This window comes from Euleptes europaea, chromosome 2 (assembly GCF_029931775.1).
Source record: "Euleptes europaea isolate rEulEur1 chromosome 2, rEulEur1.hap1, whole genome shotgun sequence".
In the NCBI taxonomy this organism is placed as follows: Eukaryota; Metazoa; Chordata; class Lepidosauria; order Squamata; family Sphaerodactylidae; genus Euleptes; species Euleptes europaea.
In genome coordinates this window covers 82,324,601-82,346,761 of record NC_079313.1, presented here as the reverse complement: position 1 = coordinate 82,346,761, position 22,161 = coordinate 82,324,601, and the positions used below count along the sequence as shown (strand labels likewise).

The 22,161-nt window shown below is 43.3% G+C and overlaps 1 protein-coding gene across 1 annotated transcript in view; it reads right to left on the bottom strand.

The window, feature by feature from the left end:
• The window catches only part of INAVA (innate immunity activator), a 38,141-nt gene extending 29,203 nt beyond the window's left edge, over window positions 1–8,938 (bottom strand). The window contains exon 1 of the mRNA XM_056844630.1: window positions 8,867–8,938. The gene's annotated coding sequence lies outside the window, so the exon portion shown is untranslated. The remainder of the gene's footprint in view (window positions 1–8,866) is intronic.
• Between the last annotated feature and the right edge of the window lie 13,223 nt (window positions 8,939–22,161).

The window sequence follows — 22,161 nt, the reverse complement described above, 5'->3', positions numbered from 1 at the left end:
GGACGGAGTTCAGATTTCAACATATAGTTTTTAACTACAATTAGGGTTGCCTCCCTCCTTTCCCCTCCTATCTCATTCAGAGAGCATTTAAAGATTTCTAGGTGGAAACGGGCCGATTCTCCATGACCTATGAATGTAGGATCCAGGATGAGTCCCAATTTGTTTACTGCCCACAAACTGGGATTCTAAACTGCAGTTTCAATCGGGTATGGAATCCCCAATTTGTGTGGAGAAATTCCTGGAGATTTGGGGGCAGAGCTTGTAGATGGCAGAATTTGGGGAGGGGAGGAAGCTTAGCGGGGATTTGATGGCATACAGTCCATCCTCCCAAGCTGCCGTTTCCTCAAGGGAAACTGATCTCTGTAGTCTGAAAATCAACTGTAATTCTCGGAGAATTCCAGCCTACCTGGAAGTTGGCAACCCTAACCACAATGCACTGAAATGTTTTATAGTGCACCACCTAACAGCTTTACCCCCAGCAAGCTTGAGTACCCAGCTTGCTGGGGGGGGGGTAAAGGGAAGATGACTGAGGAAGGCACTGGCAAACCACCCCGCAAACAAAGTCTGCCTCGTAAACGTCGGGATGTGACGTCACCCCATGGATCAGGAATGACCCAGTGCTTGCACAGGGGACCTTTACTTTTACCTTACCTAACTGTAGCTATATTCCCAGACTTTTTTAATGGTTGTATACTGGGGGCTTTTCCACATGTGTTTTTCCATTGGTTCTGGCCTCACACTGCTTTGATTTATCCTCTGATTTCCACATGCATTTTTGTGCATTTAGTTTTCACTGTTTTGTCGTGTCCTCTCCCTTTGTTTTTTCCTGGGGTTTTTGAGACCACTTTTACTCTGATCTTTTTCTGGAAGCCAATTTTGAGTTGTCTTTTTGAGTCAGCATAATGTTTCTGTCAGTTTTCTTTATCCCACTCACTCCAGCCCACTTTTTGATGATTGGACTGTCATCATTGTCAAACCATTTCCCACCCCCCGCCCTCAAGATGAGTGGTTTCATTTTTTTAAAGGTACTAAAATACTGATATATCAATATAGTGTTGTAGTGATAGTTTAAGCAGGATCTCTGCATTACCAGTTTTAATTTTTTTAAAATTAAGTCTCTAGCCTTTTCCCTTGTAGAGATATAAGGAAAAAGGCATCTCTCTGTGAGGGAGGAGGATAGAGAAAAAATGAAAGCTGGTTACACTATCACTACAACACTATTGATATAACAATATAAGCCGTGATCACTGACAGTCAACATGGGTTTCTCAAAAACAGGTCATGCCAAACTAATCTCATATCTTTTTTTGAAAGAGTGACAAGTATGGTAGATGAAGGAAATGCTGTAGATGTAGTGTACCTTGATTTCAGTAAAGGCTTTGATAAAGTCCCCCATGATCTTCTTGAAACAAAGCTAGTAAAATGTGGGCTGGACACTGCTACTGTTAGGTGGATTGGTAATTGGTTGACCAACCGAACCCAAAGGCTGCTCATTAATGGCACAACTTCATCCTGGAGAGGAGTGACCAGTGGGGTACCACAGGGGTCTGTCCTGGGACCGGTACTATTTAATATTCTTATAAATGACTTGGATGATGGAATAGAGAGCATGCTAATCAAATTTGCAGATGGCACCAAGTTAGAAGAGGTAGTAAATACCCCGGAGGGTAGGGTCAGAGTTCAGAATGACCTCGATAGACTGGAGTGCTGGGCCATAAGCAATAAAATGGATTTCAATAGGGAGAAGTGTAAAGTACTTCACCTAGGCAGAAACAACATAAGGCACAGGTACAGGATAGGAGATAGTTGGCTTGACAACAGTACATGTGAAAGAGATCTGGGAGTCTTAGTGGACCACAAACTGAACATGAGTCAACAGTGTGATATGGCAGCTAAGAAGGCCAATGCAATTCTGGGCTGCATCAATAGGAGTATTGTGTCTAGATCAAGGGAAGTAATACTACCACTATATTCTGCATTGGTCAGACCTCACTTGGAATACTATGTCCAGTTTTGGGCTCCACAATTTAAGAAAGATGTTGATAAGCTGGAGTGTGTCCAGAGGAGGGCAACCAGAATGGTCAGAGGTCTGGAATCCATGCCCTATGAGGAGAGACTTGGGGAGTTGGGTTTGTTTAGTTTGGAGAAGAGAAGGTTGAGGAGAGACATGATAGCCATGTTTAAATATTTGAAGAGATGTCATGTTGATGAGGGAACTAGCTTGTTCTCTGTTGCTCCAGAGACTAGGACGCGGAGTAATTGATTTAAACTAATAGAAAAGCGATTCCACCTAAACATTAGGAAGAACGTTCTGACGGTGAGGGCTGTTCGATGGTGGAATGTGCTGCCTCGGAGGGTGGTGGAGTCCCCGTCTTTGGAGGTCTTTAAGCAAAGGCTAGATGGCCATCTATCGGGAGTGCTTTGATTGTGGGATCCTGCATGGCGGGGGGAGGGTTGGGGTTACTGGGGATGTGGCGGGAGGTAGTTGTTAATTTCCTGCATTGTGCAGGGGGTTGGACTAGATGGCCCTGGTGGTCCCTTCCAACTCTATGATTCTAAGCATCCAGAAAAATAAAAGGGGCGGGTATGCTGTGACGCCACCAATAATGACAGCACCCTTCCATTGAAAATTCTCATGATTTAAGGCACATACAGAAGAAAATAAACTGACTCCACAACTGTGAAAATGCAGAGGGAAGGCAAGCATGCAGAACAACCATGCCCATATCTATTCCAATACTTGTGGATCGACTGCCAAAAAAATCAGGAATAAGTCAAGTGGGTGGAAAAGCCATGGTTTGGATATACGATGGCAAATTTTCCCACTGTGCTCTGCAGTGCCAAACAAGCACGTGGATGAGAATCACACTGCCTATTTGTTTGATAAGAGGACAATTGCTGCAGGCAGCCAATAAGGAAGCACGTCTCCTTTTCTCGATACTTCTCCCTAAGAACAACTGGTTTCCTTGGGCACAGAGCCCAGTTTTTATTTAACTTCTATGTACGCACATAATATGTCAGATACCAAATTCAGACACATGCTGCAGGTACCAGCCTGGCAAGGGGACAATACTGGAATGAGAAGCATAGCAGTCGCCCACAATTGGTGGGATTTCCCATTTAGTCTGCTCCTTCTCAAGTTCCAAGTTCTCTGAGTTTCGCTCTCTACCTTTCCGGAATAACTGCAGGCAAGCTCTAAGCAAGTTCCAGCATATTCACGTTCTATCACATGCATGTTGCATATTTAAATCAGCTTCAAATGTGTCTCCAAGCTTTCAGAGAGAAACTGCTCATGCCTCAGACTTTAGTTGTTGATGAACCAAAATGTGACGGTTTCAAAATCAGGTATCTATTGTGATTGCTAATTAGATAACAACGAGCTCCATTTAAGCCAAGATTTTGCAGGACTACCCCTACTCCCTTCTCACACACAGCATGATTAAGGATTCCTGGGTTTGAAAGAAGGATCCCAGGTGATTCAAAATTTGTTTTCTCCACACAAATTGGGATTCTGTACCCAACTGAAACTGCAATTTAGAATCCTAGTTTGTGGGTAGTAAACAAATTTTGATTCATCTTGGATCCTACATTCATAGGTCATGGAGAATCAGCCTGTTTCAACCTAGAAATCTTTAAATGCTCTCTGAATGAGATAGGAGGGGAAAGGAGGGAGGCACATACATGGGCACAGCAATACACTGTGCACATCGTTGGCTCAATTTGACTTTAATGTCTTATTGCAGCACAGGGTGGCTAATTATACATTATGTATAACTGTATATATTAGAGTCCCAATACTCTTTTTAAAAAAGGAAATCATTTTCAGAGGGGCAATTAGGGTTGCCAACCTCCCATTGGGGCCTGGAGTTCTCCCAGAATTACAAGTGATCTCCAGACTACAGAGATTAACTCCCCTGGAGAAAATGGCAGCTTTGAAGGGCAGGATCTACAGCATCACATCCCTGCTGAGCTCCCTCCCCTTCCCAAACTCCACTCTTCTAAGGCTCCATCCCAAATTTCCAGGAATTTCCCAGCCCAGATTTGGAACCCTAAGGGCAAGTGAAAGTGCAATGGCTGGGGGAAGAGGAATTTAACCTTTTCTCCCCATGGCCTGTCCTGCTCCAAATTACCTCTGAGTTTAAAATTTTGTGTTTGCAACTGAAAAACCAACCAGAAAGGAGAGATTTGGGAAGCAACCATAAGCCGATCCACTTGGAAATAAGTTCATTTTGGCCAACAAAGCTTACGCTCAGGAAATCGTTCTTTGGGCTGCAGCCTTGGAGAAGGGAACTAGCAAATGGGGAAGGCGTGAAGGACCCCTCCCTTGCTGTTTCTCTTCTGCTGCTGAAGTGGCTTTTCTTTAAAACAGAAATATCAGAGCGTGCCGTGGTGTGCAACATGTAGTTAGCATGTAACATGTACTCATAGTGACGTGAGAGCTGCCTTCCCATGGTGTGATGTTGTGCCATGTAGTGAAAACCACAACCAAAGGGCTGAACTCCTGGGGATTCCTCACCCAACAGTGGCACCCCCTCCAGGCACCTGGTTCCTTGCACACAGTCCTGTCACACAGAGTTCCAGTAAGGGAAATCGATGACAATACAGTGACTGCAGCTGATGGTTGTACAACTCAGCCTGAGCATCCTTTACATGCCTGCCCTTTTCGCCCTAGAGCACAAGAAATGCTGGCCGGAAGCAAATCAACCATTAAGCAGAGAGGCCCAGACTGCTGAAGTATGGGCAGAATCCCAGATGCAGTTTTAAAAAACCTCTTCTGTGATTTTCTGGCCCTGCTGCTCAGCCTGGCAAATCTCCCTCCAGGATATGTCTGCAGCCAGCAGTCTTTGACCTACTGACACACTCAGGGACTTTCCAGAAAACAAACATAAAAATTCTACAATGGCACTAATTGGATCCGGAGTTAGTAGTGCAATATCCTGTTCCCATTCAACTGCTGAGCGCTCAGAGGAATATCCTCACTAAAAGGAGAAGGTAGCTGTGCTACAGGAAGACAGTCCAGTCATTTTTTAAAAAATATGAGAAATGGACATTCCAGTGCTAAAGAAATGAAGTATAAGGCCTAGATTTTTTTTTAAGTAGTGGTAAAAGGATTAACACTGCTGGGGCCTTATTGTGCGGGGAAGGTTCATGAGCACTCCTGCGCTAGGGGCAGAGTGGCCACTGAACTTACAGAGAAATTTTCTGGTGGGCCACTGCTAGGGTTGCCAGCCTCCAGGTAGTGCGTGGAACAAAATGGCTCAGTGCTGTAAGAAGTATTGAGGAACCAAAACAGCACAAACAATATAAGAAATGCTAGATTTTATAAGTGAATAAAATGCAAAAGTGATAATAAATATATACAATATAATACAACAAGATACAGGTAAGTAATATATATCTCAGTCCTGCATATCAGGGACCTGGAAACTCCTCAAGTCCACTTATAGGTAAGTCCATTAATTCCAGTAGTTATATAGGAACAATATTTCCTTTATGGGAATCAATCGTATGTTTCTTCAGACTATATTTCAACACGCTGGAAATCAAGCAATAGGTACAAGCCACAATAAAAGATGACAGATGACAGGACGTGTTGTCTAGATCATAATCAATCACGTTTCGCATATGGCTTCGTCAGCTACATGTATCTGTGTACAATAAAATCCATGTAATAACATATTTAATATTTAATACAATAATACAAATAAACAACTAAGCCCAGGTAGTGGCTGGAGATCTCCCGTCATTACAACTGATCTCCAGACGACAGAGATCAATTCACCTGGAGAAAATGGCTGCTTTGGTAATTGGACTCTATGGCATTGAAGCCCCTCCCTTCCTTAAACCCCACCCTTCTCAAGCTCCACCCAAAAAAACTCCTGCCAGTGGCAAAGAGGGACCTGGCAACCCTAGCCACTGCCCGAGAGAGCTACAGGCAGCAAGGAGCAAACAGAGCCAAGCCCCAGCAACTCTGCCAGTGCCTCAGCGACCACTTGGCTCAGCAGCAAGCAATGGTTGGCATCAGCTCACCAACCGCCTCCTCCTATACTGCTGCCAGTTTGCAGAAGGTGGCAATGGGTGAGCCAATGCCTTCTTCTGATGCCACTCAGCAGTGCTTGCGTGTAACACAATAAGGCAACTCAGCTTGGCTTGCTTCTGGGCCATTTTCAGTTCCCAGTCTGCCTCTGGCTAAAATAATACAGCATGGAGCACTTCCCCTCTTGAGATGTACAAATTAAGACATATATAAAATAATATATATGATCGGGCAAGCATGGGAGAGGAAATAGTGTTGATAAGTCTCCTGGGATATCATGTGCCCTAGTCAACAGAGGACTGAGACCACAGTCTATAGCCTACCATAGATGAACTGGTGGGTGGAGGGGAGGGAATGCATTTTCACATTATTTAGAACAAAAATTACGATTAGTATGTTTAGAAAACAACAGAAGCATGATCTTAGACAATAGCAGTCAAGCTCCCTCTTCCCATGACTCCCAATTAACAGCTATTGCGCAATAATGTACCGTATGTCTGGAAAGGTCTGCTGGGCGCCCGGCCCCAGACTGTGACTCAAAGCCCATCCAAGCCCTCCTGCCCCCACAGAGTCAGGGAATGTTTAAACCGCCTCCTGAGCAGTTTTCAAAGTAACACATATTGAGTGAGCTCCTTTTAATTTGTCTTCTGATCATGGATGCAAAGCAGGACTGCTATGCTGACTAGCTGAGAACTCATTTAATTAACGATACTGCTTTAATGGACTAATTGAACAATTTCAACATTGTAATCTCCATACTAAATCACAATGATCAGTGCTACCCTACTGAAAGTATCTCCCATCTGGAACACTTGCTTGCCCCCCCCACTTCCCCCCCCCCGACAAACAGATTCCATAACTGCACATGGGAGCCCTTTTCCCATTATACCCTCCAACTGTACCTATCTATCAGAGTTGAATATTATGCAGTAGGAAGGAAACGGCACAGTGGGAAGTGGGGACTAAGTTTTCATGGGCAGATAGCGTTTAATAAGGAACTAATTTCTTTTAAAAAATGAGAAAAACATGGGTAAAAAGGAAATTAAGATAATGTCTTTCTCTGTGTGTTGGTTTCCTTCCTTCCTGTTCTCTGCTGTTTTTCATTCCTTGATTTTGCTTGTCTCTCGTGTTTTTATCCTGTCCTTCCTCCAAAAATCTTAGGGCAGCATACGTGGCTTCCCCTTTGACATGTCTCCAGTGCCAACACTGCTTGAATGAGCCACGGGGGCAAAAAAGCAAAGGGGAACAATGTTGCTCAATGCTGGAAGTGACATCACTTCTGGGTTTTCAACTGGAAATGTTGTCACGCAGTGCCATTTACACCAGTCTCCACCACCATCAGCACGCTCACACCAGTTGTCAGCAACTGGTTGGCAACCCTACTTTCCCTCCCCCAGTGTATTCTCACAACAACCTTGTGAGGAAGGTTCTGCTGAGAGAGAGTGGCTGGCTCAAGGTCACCCAGTAAGTTTCAAGGCAAAGTGGGAAACTGAATCTGAGTCTCCCAGTTTCTTCTAGTCTGACACTCTAACCACAAAACCACACTGCTAGAAAAGTTCCAGTGTGCCAGTATGGTTTAGAGTGTCTAGGATCTGGGAGAGCCAGGTTCGAATCCTTACTCTGCCATGAAATTTCACTGGGGGATCTTGGGCCAGTCACATGCTCTCAGTCTAACCTACCTCACAGGGTGGTTGAAGTATGGATAAAATGGAGAAGAGGAAGATGATCTATGCTGCTTTGGTTCCCCACTGAGAAAGGCAGGGTATAAATGAAGCTAATAAATAAACAAATTGAGGAGAGAGGTTGGAATAATTTTTGCTAGCTACTAAAGTTGCAAACTGGACAGGGAAAAAAAAAGTCCTGTCCCTTTAAATAGAGGTTTCATGAGTGCAAATGGGCAGCAAATGCTTTTCATGGCATGCAGCTAAATAACATGACCTGATAATTGCTTGCAGATCAAATTGATATTAAAGGGACAGATAGAGGGACCAATTTAAAATTTAAAAGTAGCCACACCCTGTCATTGGCCCAGTTTCATCCTCTGGTCACAAAAAACAAACAAAAAAAAAACAGCCTAACTATGCTGTTTGTTCACTATCCTCTTAGGATGAATTATTATTTTACATAAGGCAAATGAACTTACTTTGTTTTATGGTGGGGTATACTACAAAGTTACAAACCTCTATGTTGTTCCACCCATATAGTTCATGCTACAGAAACTCCTCTTCATCCCATCATGCAAGAAAAACAAAGGACATAGTGATGGCTTTTTAAAAAGCAATCTTTCTCCCTTTTGATCTCTTTCCCAGCCTCCATCTACAGGGCTATCTTCCCATCTTATGGCCACCAGCCGAAAAAGTTCATATGCTGTCCTTTGTCCTCTAAACACTGGGATGGATTGCCTCCTGGGTTAGCCAAGATTGCTTCTCACACGATGGACGTACTCTACAAAAATATTTATGCATAGGAAACTGCAATTGCATCTCTCACACATATATACATATACACTTGGAAGTCCCAATCAGCTGAGCAAAAACTTGCATATATGACACACTGCAATCTAGAAATGGATAGTATGTAGATTCCTACATACAAGTGACTCCCATCTAGTAAATCTGTAATGTGTTAAATGACCCTGTATGAAAAGAGAACTATTTAATTAGAGCTATTTTTAAATTCACAACCAGATATTATTGGATTCATCAACACCATTAACAGGTTCCATTATATTTCTTACTTCCCTTAGATACCTAGATATTACAAAACTGAAAGGTGAGTGTCTAACAGATTCAGTCTTTGGGGAAACAAAAAGCAGCTACATTCCCTTACCTGCTAAATTCGGTTCTGGATCCAGATTAACTGATAGCAGGAGCAGGTTCAGCGACAGGAAGCTCAGCTAGATTTTGATTTTCGAGTATCCAAGTTGCTGTTGGTGGAATTTTTGTTGCGCTCACACTTCCGACCCTTTGGCTGCTTCCCTCTTCCAGGCACCGTCTTGCTCTGGCTGTGCCAAAGAAATTGCATTGCTTGTTTTGACTTGAGTCAGAGGGGAGGGGCAGGTGAGCAACACCTTCTGAGCTCCAGTACAATCAGCACAGCCAAGTCCTTCCAGGCAAAAAAAGGAGCTGACACATGGCATCAGAGCGGGAGGGGATTACGGGGTGGGGGCGGGAGGGGGGACGGACCTCTTGCCAAAGGAAAACAGAAATCCCCCACTACCTGATCCTGCGTAAACAAAGGGCACAGTGGTATTTTTTTACTGCAGCCAGGTCCAAGCCAACACTCATATTGCCTACCTATGATGAACTGGAATATTTGTGTATTTGTTACATATTGCTTGTGAGTCTGGTACAACCATATGTTCAGCCCTGCCGTCCACTATTCGTAAGACTTCACTGCTATTCAAATATAATAGTTTCCTACATATTTTAAAACTATGAATAAATACAGTCAATCACACGGCGCTGCTTACAATAGTTTTTGGTACTGAGGGTGAGACTATAATAAAGCCCTAACAACCACTAGGTTACAGGAAAGCAACTTTAGGAGGAAGTGATTTGAAGAAAAGAAACAATGAGCGCGTGGAGTGATTCACCCTTTCCCATCTGCCACTATCTGCTGCAACTCTCTCACCTACACCGTCTCTCTCCTTGTGGGATTCCAGACTCACAGATACCCCTGCAAACATGCATCTGGAAACCGCAGGGAGAAATGCAACTTGGGGGCAAGAACCGCAGTGGAAAGGCAGTCGGTAGGGGAAGGGTTAAGCACACCACCACCACCCCATCCCACTTTTCTTCTCCAAATGTTCTTGTCCCAAAGCTGCCGTCAGGGATTACTTACATGCCATTGAGTATAACAGGTAATTCAAGTATGATATTCAGATAGAAATATTCAAACATAAGCTTGCATCAACTGGGAGGGGTGCGTACAAGTAGAAGTCACTGTCCTTGACAACACACATGGAAGCAGATGTCATATCCATTTCCAGTTTGTAGTTTCCATGTATTTTACTGAGAAAAGCAGCAATTAAGAGGAGGCAAGCAATCCTGGTGTTAAATACCAAAAGATCAAGGGTTCTCACACTTTGTCATAGTGAGCCTCCCTTCTCCAACTCAAGGAAATCCAAGTGTCCACTTGCACTTTAATAACATGACATGGTGACATGGTAGTGTGCAACATAAATGGCCACTATCCCTCTTCAATAATCTTATATCAAGGAACAGAATAGAGATGGTCCAGAAATATGAAATACCGTACCCATGGGTTGGGAGGAGAAAGAAAAGGAAAATGATTCAAAACGTGGCCGGCTGTTTCATGGATTCAGATTTATTTGGTTTAGGGTGCTGTTCTAAGATCACAGACCTCATAGCCAGTTTGAATCCATCTTTGGCCATTAACACTGTGCTGGGAAAATGTTGATGTTGGTGCATCCTGGCCTCTATGGCCTTGCTCATCACAATGACTCACAACAGTATTGTCTGCCTCTGTACCACTGGCAAGACCATCAACATTCCATATTCAGAGGCAGTAAGCCTCTTAATACCACTGCTAGGAGGCAACAAAATTTATTTCAGCATAAACTTTCAGAAATCAGACCGCACTTCATCAGATGCAGTTGGTGTAACTCTAGCAGGCTGATTTATCTACACAACAGAAAGTGAGGGTGGGTGCAAGGATACAGAGAGACTGGTTCACTAGATCTAATCCAAAGAGCAATCTGTTCACTCACATGGGTGTGAGAGACTCCCATCTTTTGTTAGATAGGCAAAATGTAAAACCTACTACAGGAAGAAATGAGATAAGCAGATAGAATAGGAAGTTACAGAGGCATGCCCCACCACTTACAGATGATAATAATTTCAGCAATACCTGTGAAACTTCCTATTGTAACTGCCTATCGCATTTCATCCTGCATGAGATTTTTACGTGTTGCCTATCAACAGTTGGGAGTATATCACACCCATGCTTAGTAAATGGAGTAAACTCTTTGGATTGAACCCTGTTTTGAATTGACCTGCATTGTAACGCCCCTCACCCAACATTCTGTTGTATATATAAATTGATCTGATGGATTTACACTCCAATGCATCTGATGATGTGAGATCTGACTCATAAACGTTTATGCTGAAATAAATATTGTTAACCTTTAAAGTGCCACGGGACTAGAGTTTTATTCTTCAAACCCATTAGGCTGCCAGTATTTTGTTTCAGACTTTTCTGTGTTGATTCGCCACCAGTCTACCCTTTTTGCGTATCTTTATGTTGTTTATGGGTTTTTTATAGTTATTATTACCCTTTTCATTCAAAATTTGTTTCCAGAGGCGTTACAAAGAAACCAATGCAAATTAAAATTTAATTAATTTTTAAAAAACTAATACACACTAGCACTTTAAATACAAACATTCCATGGGGAGAATATTTTCATTTGAACTAGATTCAGGCACAGTGGAGGCAGTGTTTGACTTATGGTGGAAAAGTTAGGAGGTCTTTATGAAATCTAGGAGCTCCACTCCCTGTCTCTCCTAAATTTTAATACTTCCCATGGGTCCACATAAACCACAGTCCCAGCTTCGTTCTTTCAGGGCACTGCACAATTTATTTGTGTAGGATGCATTCCATTACAGCCTCAGGGTTGATGCACACGTTACAAAGTCCACAAGATGAACATGTGACTGTCACAAAGGCTTTGGATCAGATGGGCATCTGGAGTTCCCAGGCATGCAAGGCCCTGAGTCAGATCAGGACCATAGCACACAAGGAGAGGGGAGGGACACATGGTACATGGCAGCACATGAATCCACTTTCAATTACAATAAAGTAATGTAAAGCTGGAGACCAGACTGTGTTCCTCAGAAGCCACAGGAAAACACAGTGATGAGATCCAGGTTGAGAAAGGGCATTGAATAGAGATATGGGGATTGAATCATGGACCCCTCAAGCCTTTTACAACAGTAGCTAAGAGGGACAATCCCAAGAAGTGGAGGCTGAACCCTCCCTGTCCCCTATAATTCAATCACAAAGATGGAGAGGTGTCTGACAGCTCTGATGGGCTTTCTTAATGGCAGTTGCAAGGAGGAGGCCCCTTATCTGGCAGCCTTAAACCCACTCACCACAAAATATCTGGCTCAATCAGAAGTGTCACTATCACCAGTGCTGGGGAAAGGCCACCAAATCAGATAACATGCACAAGGACTTCAGAGAGGTGTGGGAAAGCCAAATCCAGGTTGGATTCAGGGGCAGGGGGAATGAGACAGTCATTTCACTTCACCGGTTATTGTCCCCCATTCAGTCTCAAATTCTTTCCAGCTTCCACACAGAAGCTGCTGACAGCCTGTGCTAAGACAGAGAAAGTAGAGAGGCATTTCTTCTGCCCTGAAGGCACCTGCCCCACAAACATACACTAGTTCAGTTGGGTTGTCAGCTCTGAGTTGGGAAACACCTGGAGATTTGAGGGGTGGAGCCTGAGGAGGGTGGGGCTTAGGGAAGGGAGAGGCTTAAATGCAATATAAAGCCATAGAGACCACCTTCCAACACGCCCAATTTCTCCAGGGGAACTGATCTCTGTTGCCTGAACATCAATTGTAATAGTGGAAGATCTCCTGCCACCACCTGGAGGTTGTGTCAACAAAAATAACATTCAGCTGTTCAAATAGTAAATACAACATTAACAGCAAGTGGCACATCAATAAGAATCACAAATAACTTTTAAGTTTGCAAGGTTTGTTTTTTCAAATTATTTACAATAAAGTTATATTGAAAAATCACAATGTGTGTTCTCACTTTCAAACAAAACTCGTTTGTAGGTTTCAAATCAAAATATACAAATCAAAATTGTATTGGAAATGATCAAGACTCCTTATTTTCAAGTTCTACACTTTTGTCACCGTGATACAAACTCTGGAAAAGGTGGCAAACTAGGGCCCCAGAAGTAAATGTTTGTCTAAAAACCATTGATAAGTTTATCTGCCTCCGACAATTGTCACTTCCCATATATTTCAGAGAGCATTTAGGAACAATGCCTGAGATCTGACCAGCCTCTGATGAAACTAAGTCAAGGAATTTGGGAAAAATTGTTTAGATAACACTGGACCCTGAAGTTCCTTCTCAAAGCAAGGAAGAGCAAGATTGCACAACAAACAAACCAGGCAATTTGCACTGAACACACAATAAATACAGTGTCTGGAGAATGGTGCATAAACTTCCAAACCTCCTGCTACAGCTAGGATTTACATTTTGGTATTAATTACATTAATTACACCAGAGGGCAGCCTATTATACTTTTTTAATTTAACCAGAAAAGAAGAAGTTGGGTTTGGGGGCTGTTTATTACTCCTTGACAAATGGTTAGCCCATTCTACAATTACAAGCCTCTGGTGTTTTCCACACAGAGCAGGGCTTCTGGGGTTTCCCAGTTGCTTCTGCGGTTGCGAGTACAGTGCAGTGGCAATGGGGATCCCATAGGGTTGCCAACCCCCAGGTGATCAAACCAAGCAACAGCAGTATTGGCTATGAAAAATACAGAAAACTATAATGTGAACAGCTTAGCTTTGTTGTCAATGGAATACTGTTCAAAAGTCCATCCAAATACAACCATATGTTACAATGTGCAGTTCTTATATGAACAGAGCTGTTGTATTCTCAATGTAAAGTAGAGAGAATTGTAAAGAATTAAAGTCCAAGTCCATGCCCAGAACTCCTTGAGATGGAAAGGAACAATCAATCCCAATCTCCCTGGAGCTGTGTAGCGAGGTGTAGCAAGGTGCAGGACTTCAAAAGTGGACAATAATTGGTTAAAATGAACCCATCATAGGACAGAGATCCGGTATTCTTCCTGTTTCGGTAGGTTCTTCATCAGGGTTCAACACAGACTGCACAGTAGCAAGTTCACATGTTGATTGGAACACAATTTGAGAACACAAACACTGATGTAATGCCAGTCTTCTCCCCCATTTCCCCAGCAGTTCTCCCTGCTACCCAGCTGAGCAGCAGGGGGCAGAGCCAGCAGAGGGTAGTATGTCTCCTGCCAAAGCAGCAGACCTAGTCTCCCTAGCCTCCCTGGAAGGATTGGGCTTGTCCAGTCTTCTGCCCTCCCTTGGCATGCACACCACCGCCAAGGTTGCTCTTGCCTCCTCTTCTACCAAGTACTCAGAGGGCAAGTAACAGTGGCAGATGTAGTCCCACTGTTCCCTAACTGCTAGCGGCAACTACTGCCGATCAGAGGGCTACTGTTGCTTTTAGTAACAACAGTAACTGTTTGCTATAGCAGATGAGCAAAAGCCAATGGTGACTGGGAACGCAGCCACAATTCACTTGACTGCCCTCTCTAGGTGGCACCTAGGACAGGGGGCTGGACCACTGGGCAGCATCATGCCAAGGCCCCCTAACTGGAACTAGTGCTCACTTGACAGAGACGGTGAAAAGGCATTTCCCTTGGCACAAACATTTTCAACCTTCTCATGGTGAACCTCCCAAGCTGTTGGAAGCCACAACTGACAACTTGGGAGGGGGTTGTGATTATTCATGCTCACAAACATAAGCCCCTTCTATTGCCCTTATTGGTACAGTCAAGCCAAATATAAGGAGTGTCAGACTCTTTAAGCAAAGAGCCCTGCAGGATGGCTGTCTTGACAATTATGTTATGCTTTAGCTTTCACTTAACGAAGTTAGTTTTAACAATTTCATACAAAGACTCATAACAGTGTACTTGTGATGCATAGAGGAATAGCTGCCAGTCAGTTATCCTTGTGGTCTACCAATCTACAGATCACATTTCCCCTTAAGAGCATGATCTTAGGTCTCCTAGCCTGTAGGAGAAAAGTACTGTGTATTTTCCCCTACTCCTTTACTGATAAGATACTGTTTGCAGAGGCCACTAATTATGTTCCCACTAAGCAAAGTGGCAAAAGTAATTGGCACATCTACAAAATTTGTCTTAAATAAACTTGCCATCCCTATTATGGGGGACTGTTCCTTACTGATTTATTGCAGAAATGCTAATGGAAAGGAAAGATGCCCCATAACTGCAAATAGCAACTTAATTTATATTGCAATCCTATGCAGACTTACTCCAGTTTGTCCAATGATTTCAATGAGCTTAAACTGTGTTAACTCTTTGTAGAATTGCACTGTTAATACATCACAAGGACAATATAATAAAGGTACTGTTAATGTCCTATGTCATTTTCTTACTGACTCACAATGTGTTCCTTATTTCGGAGTTCTTTGGAGCCTTAGTATTAAAGCAGGGCCTGTAGGATAAATACATGGCCTCAGTTGCTCTGTTGGCTCTTTGCTGAGATTTTATCTGACAAAGACCACTGAGCTTTGGGGGATGCATGTGAACTGTTCAGGTTTGAATGCTGCGTGGAGGTGCTACTGGATAAAGAACCCGTTGATCCACAAACAGCAGTCTTTTCTTTTGCGCCGTCTGCCCTCCTCTCTGAGAATCAGGCTGGTATCTAAGCCAACAGTTCCTCCCTCCCTTTCAGCTGCCCCTTGGCAAAGGAAGGACTGTGTAAAATAACCCCCGTGTTACACTGCCGCTTCCGGAGAGTCTTCCCAGTCACACTACAAAGAGGAAGTTTATCATAAATACTCCAATCATCCCATTTGGCTTTATTCCCAAAGAGTCATGTCCTATCTCCTTTCTCCCAGGCTCCATCACACAGGAGGGAACTTCACAACACTGAAGGAATTCATCTCACCCTCTCAGTTATCTGCCAGACATGCCCCCTGAAAATAAAGAACACTAAGGGACAAATGCCCTTTTAGTGCCCCCTGCAGGCAGGCCATCCATCATTAAATGAAGGCCAGGAGGGGAGACCAATTCCTTCGCTCCAACAAGATAAAGCTCGTCACAGTGGTATATCCATCCAATTTCCTTTCGGGCATAAAACCTGAAACATTCCACCCTCACTCCAAGCCAATTTCACATTAGCAGGTGCTTTGATGTGTTTCTATACAATGGGAGTTAAAAAAAAATCTGTGGCACCACAGCGGGGGTGAGGGGAAAAAGAAATTCCAGTTTGTATATAATATATGAAAAGATCACTGTACAACAGGTTTTCGAACTTTGTAACAAAAGTCTTCCTCACTGCTCTTCTGTAGGAAACATTTCTGTGCACATGACAGAGGCTGGGGTTAAGCCCACTCAGATACCCGTTGGTTTGTCTCATGTCCTGCTCATGGGTTGCAAGCAGGGAGCCAACAGTTCAGCGAGCTGTTCAGATGCATCCAAATGAACCTGGATGTGTCTGTTAGTATGGTTATAATGTTTTCTCATGCACTTACATTTTCTTGCTGCTGCTGCTGCCTCGAAATCTAAAAAGAGCATATCGTAATTTTTTTTAAAAAAAGGTTCCGTTTAAGATTTGAGTTATGACCCTCCTAGTTGATGTCCATTCATGAATCTAACTAAACTTACAATCACTTCTGATGACCTGTTCTCAAACAGATGCCACTGAATGGGCAAGCACACAAAGCAGGCAATGCTTTCTATCTGATGTCGGTAATTTAAAGGATGCATCTGTCTGCTTGGGTGCAAAGAACAAGTATACAGCCTAGAATCACTTTTCATACGTGATGTTCATAGTAAAAACAGTTTTCATACATGATGCTTGTAGTAAAGAGTGTGAAAAGATTAACCAATTAAAAGCATATTTGAAGCCTTTGAAGTATTATTGTGCTAGCAAATAAGTGCTTAGAATGCTATAGCAAAACAGCAGAAAAGAATGGTAGATAAAAACTTGATTCACCAGCACATTGTCACAGCAAATGACTTTACATCACTGTTGATGGACCAAGGCAGTATAAGGCAGCTTCATGTGCCCATGTGTTGCAATGACAATAACCAGTGTGAGGGCCAATTCACATGTTACAAAGTCGACAAGTTCCACATGGCTGCCCTGGGTCCTGGCAATCACATGTGCATTCCATGCTTAGAATTTAATTACCAGGCATGAATTGGCCCAATTTGTATTGGAACCATGGCACATGGGAAGCCAGGGCCTTCCAAATTCTGTTCCTGGGGATCAAGGGACCCTCGCTGGCCTTTCCCCTATGCCAGTTTTCTGACCTGAAATGGTCCTGGGGAGTCCCCATTGGAAAAAATTATGTGTAGTCTCCAGTGGGGAAAAAGAGGCTCCTTGGGGCAGTTTCAGGCTGGGAAATCAGCATGTGTGTGTGATGTCAATCAATCAATCTTTATTAAAAACAGTCAAAGACCAGCACAGCTCTTCACAATTTACCACTAAAACCCTTAGTATCATGTGTGTGTGCATGTGTCGTCAAGTCACCACTAGCTGACTTATGGTGACCTCGTAAGGTTTTCAAGGCAAGAGACGTTTGGAGGTGGTTTTGACACTGCCTGCCTCCACAAGGACTGAGACAGTTCTGAGAGAACTGTGACTGGCCCAAGGTCACCCAGCAGGCTTCATGTGGAGTGGGGAATCAAACCCAGTTCTCCAGATTAAAGTCTGCCGCTCTTAACCTCTACACCATGCTGGCTCTCCAAACGGCATGGGAGAAGGCTTAATCCCCCTCTCCCTGGACACATCTGGGAATTTAGTGCCAATCACAGAACTCTGTAAACATACGATTGACGTGACCCAGGGACAGCACATAGGAGACACGAGGATTTGGTTGTGTGGCGCTTTAGCAAATAGCTCATAGAATCATGGCAGTGGAAGGTACAGCCAAAGGTCATTTACTTTTAAAATGTGAAAGTTAGAGACCCTCTCTTTGAGAGCAGGTTTGAATATTAAAACAAGGCCTGACTAGTGAATGAGTGCAGGATAAATCAGAAATCAAGAACCCAATGCTGCAATTCTGACCCAGTTCTAAAGGCTTGATCTGAAGTACCACAAGCAGAACAATGCTCACAGAATGGTACTTCCCAGCCACCAACTTCCCACTGCAGCTTGTTGACCCTTCCAATTCTGTTCCTGGGGATGAAGGGACCCTCACAAATAGCAGTGAGGCAAAGTGGGCGCCTGTGACAAAAATCATGTCCCTCCACAAACACCATTCCACCAGCAGAAGAGCACCTATGGTCCCAACCCACAATGTGCAAGTTGTATGCAACAACACAGAAGGACTGTGTGTGACTATTGTGAGAGATTTCATGCCTTAAGCCTGCTTGGAAGCCTTTTCTTCTGTACAGATGTCTGAGGGTTTCTTATGGTAACACTTTGGAAAGAGAGGAGCATTTAGCTCATACTTACAAGCACTCTTCATTATTTCTGCCTCCAAACTGGAAGTCAGTCCTGGCTCAAAGTAAGGCTTGCTCATGATTATTTTAAGAGGCCTTAATTCCTCTCTTTGCTACCATATGCCAAAATTTTCATGGCCACCAGGTGAAGATCTGACCCCCAGAATTTTAATTCTCTTGGAAAAACAGCCACCAAGAAAAAAATAAGTAAACAGACAAAAGATATATCCTTGAGAAGATACAATCTGTTTAAGGTGTGTTGAAATGTTTATTTTCTTTCATTATCTTAAAGCAAAGGGCCCAAGTCCTACTTTTGTTCAGTAGGAGCCAAAGTTAGAACAGCTAGTCTAAAGGGGGGCAACTTCAGACAAAGTTTTCACGTAAGCTAACCTCTCACAGCGATTTGACTTAAATTAAGGCATAATTTTTTCTGGACACAGCAATCCCCCTCTTCCCCCAAAAATCCCCACACAGCCAGAGAATCATTTGTTCAGATCCCGAAGTTCTGGAAGTGGCAGGAATGTGGCTAATTTGCAGCCGGTTCATAGCGAAAAGCCCACCTTTTGTCTCCTCTTTCCTTTAACCCTGCTGCCAGAGTCAAAAGGGTTTCAGAAAACCTAGCTCGCAACCAACTTTCAGGGAGGAGTTCAATGCAGAAGTGCGGTCGGCTTTTCTCCCCGCTCGTCTTCTGTTCCTATATTCCGCATCTAGTTTGAATGGCTAGATCTCTTTCCACCTACACAAACAGTCTTACTCGGTTTCCACTTACCTATTCAAAAGCCAAGTGGTGCTGTTTTCGGGGGCTTCTCAGCTCCCCGCGAGGAGCGAGCACTGCTGCTCCCATGCTTCTGGTGCTCCTGCTAAATCCTTCACCACCCCCTCGAGGCATTTAATTCAACGTTGGGCATTCGCGACATCCAAAGATCTGAAGACATCTGTCCCTGGGACATACCAACCCCGCAGAGAAAAGGAGGGGGGGGGGAGCTCTTGCCCAAATCCTTTTCAGCGCCGAAATGGAATTCCCTAGGACGACTCTGTCAAATGGAAAATTAAATTAAAGCCCCGCGCCATTCATCGCTGGTGTCCCTTTCTTGTTTTCTTATATGGTGTATTAATGTTGCCGCTCGGAGGGCATCGCCTTCTCCGGTCCCCATTCCCAACCTAGATTGCCTCCGCCCTCGTGGTAGGAAAAAGTCACTCGTTGAATGAAAGAACTTCTTCCAAACAACACAATGCTCTCTCTCCCCCCCCCCCCCCGCTTCTCTGCTGCAAGACCCAGGGCGAACGTGTGAAAGAATGGCATCGCAGAGAGGGAGGTTTCCCCCTTCAGATCAGCCCACAAGGAATTTCAAAGGGAGATTGGAAAGAGAAACTGCTGAATATTGTCGAAGCTGTGGCAGGCATCTTCAGAGGAGTAACACTGAAGGACAGTGTCTCTCAGTGTCAAGTGTGTAGGAAGAGTCATATATAGTCAGAGAGGGGTTGGGTTTGAGCTGAATCATTGTCCTGCAAAAAGTATCAACGGTAATGTGCTAACCATTGTCCTGTAAGTATCCAGATAATGTGCTGATGAGGGTGTGGTATGTTAATATGGAACCATTGTATCCTGAAGTGATCTGTTAATGTGTGAAATCCAAAGCTAATCCGCATGGCTATTGTGGACTGTAGTCTTTGTTAGTCTGGAGGTTTTCAGGACAGGAAGCCAAGCCTTATTCATTCTTAAACTCTCTTCTTTTCTGTTAAAGTTGTGCTGATGTTTATGAATTTCAATGGCTTCTCTGTGCAATCTGACAAAATAGTTGGTAGAATTGTCCAAGACACTGAAAGACTGGACAATTCTACCAACTATTTTGTCAGATTGCACAGAGAAGCTCAAACCCAACCCCTTTCTGACTATATATTACTCTTCCTACACACTTGACACTGAGAGACACTGTCCTTCAGTGTTACTCCTCTGCAGATGCCTGCCACAGCTGCTGGCAAAATGTCAGGAAAGACAATACCAAGACCACGATCAAACAGCCCGGATAACCTATAAGAACCAAGAAACTGCTGAATTACAGTTGATATTCAAACTAAAGACAATACATTTACCTGGGCTGAATAAAAACCTTGCATTCATGGCTCATTACCAATGCTGATTTCTCCACACCCATCTCTCCCCTGGACATCACAGACTCTTCTGCATACCACACCTAATCCCATCACGCCTGCTATTCACATTGACATACTGTTAACATTTACATACTAATGCTTGTCTGAATTCACTCTCCTCTACTTAAAGACAGATGGATTCACATTCTAGCTGTATCTGAAGAAGTGAGCTGTGGCTCACGAAAGCTCATACCCTGCCAGAAAATATTTTTGTTAGTCTTTAAGGTGCTACTGGACTCTTGCTCTTTTCTACTACCACAAGGAAAGTGCGCGCAGCAGCTGACTATTAATGTCGCATTAGGGACGGATTAACAGCCCTCCGCGCGCCAGGCCAGACGCACAATGGCAAACTAATGAGCTTGTGAAGCGGGGGTGCCCGGTTGCTACCTGGCGCCTATGAAAGAACGCGAGGCTCTAGCAGCCTTAGGCCTTGGTAATCCAACAAAATCTGATGTCTTTACTCTGTGACTTCAGGAATCTTTAATATGTGTTTCTCTGGAAACTCCTGCTGGTGAGGGATGAGGAATGTCAGCAAACTATACCTCCTGGCTGAACAGCCCTGATTTAAATGTGATGCTGGTGAGTTCTGTAGCCCATGCCCTGCCATGCTATTTTTTTCATTTAGCAAAAAATAGACACTGCTGTATAAATGTTGGTTACAACCCAAAGAATACAGTCACAGTGAAATATAAATGCAAATTCTTTGTTACAAAATTGTCAACCCACCCATATAAGTTTTGCAATCCACCAACTAGTGTATACATACAAAGTATCAAAAAGATACACGATCCTTCTTCTATCAGATAAGTATAATAAATATTTTGTTTTCACTCTTATGTTTACAATATTGTCTATAAAAGACTAATCATATATGAATTCTTGTTCCAGATGCCAGGTAGAAGAGGAAGACTGCCGTTTCTTCTTCAGTTCCTCTTCTGACCCTTAATTTTATCAGTTGGTATATTCCTTCAATTCAATTTGTTCTTTCCTTTATTCAAAAGCCCTCCATGGGTAGTACAAAAAACAAATTCTCTGCTCTTTCAGGCTAGTCAGGTTCCACAGATTCCTCCTTGGGATATCGGACGAAGAAGAAAGAAACAGCCATCTTCCTCTTCTACCTGGAACAAGAATTCATATATGATTAGTCTTTTATAGACAATATTGTAAACATAAGAGTGAAAACAAAATATTTATTATACTTATCTGATAGAAGAAGGATTTTGTATCTTTTTGATACTTTGTATGTATACACTAGTTGGTGGATTGCAAAACTTATATGGGTATGCTATTTTTTCATAGCAAAGTGTTGTTAGCCCTGCTGATCATGTTACAGCGAAGACAAATACATCCTCCATACATGCATTTATTTGTTAGAAACAGCCAATGCTTGTTCACGTTTACTGTTGAAACCAGGGACCAGCGCCTGGCTAAATGTGCCGTTACAATCACACGTTCAGCTCTACATGCACTGACTATAAACTGAGAATTATTTAACACATGTATAAAGAAAAATCAAGTGTGCATTGTACATGGATTGTATGTGTGTTCACTGTAACTTGTGATCAGGGTCTAGGTGAAGGTATTTTCCACATGGGGGAATCAAAAGTAACCATGGGATACTGATTTTCAAATGATTTCTCTCATATGCTACATTTTCCCATGCAGGGTAGACATGTACGTCTGCTGTAGCCAAAACAAGTATCGGAAGGCACCATAATGACTGACAGATGGGCTGAAGCATAAGCTTTCATTGGCTAGA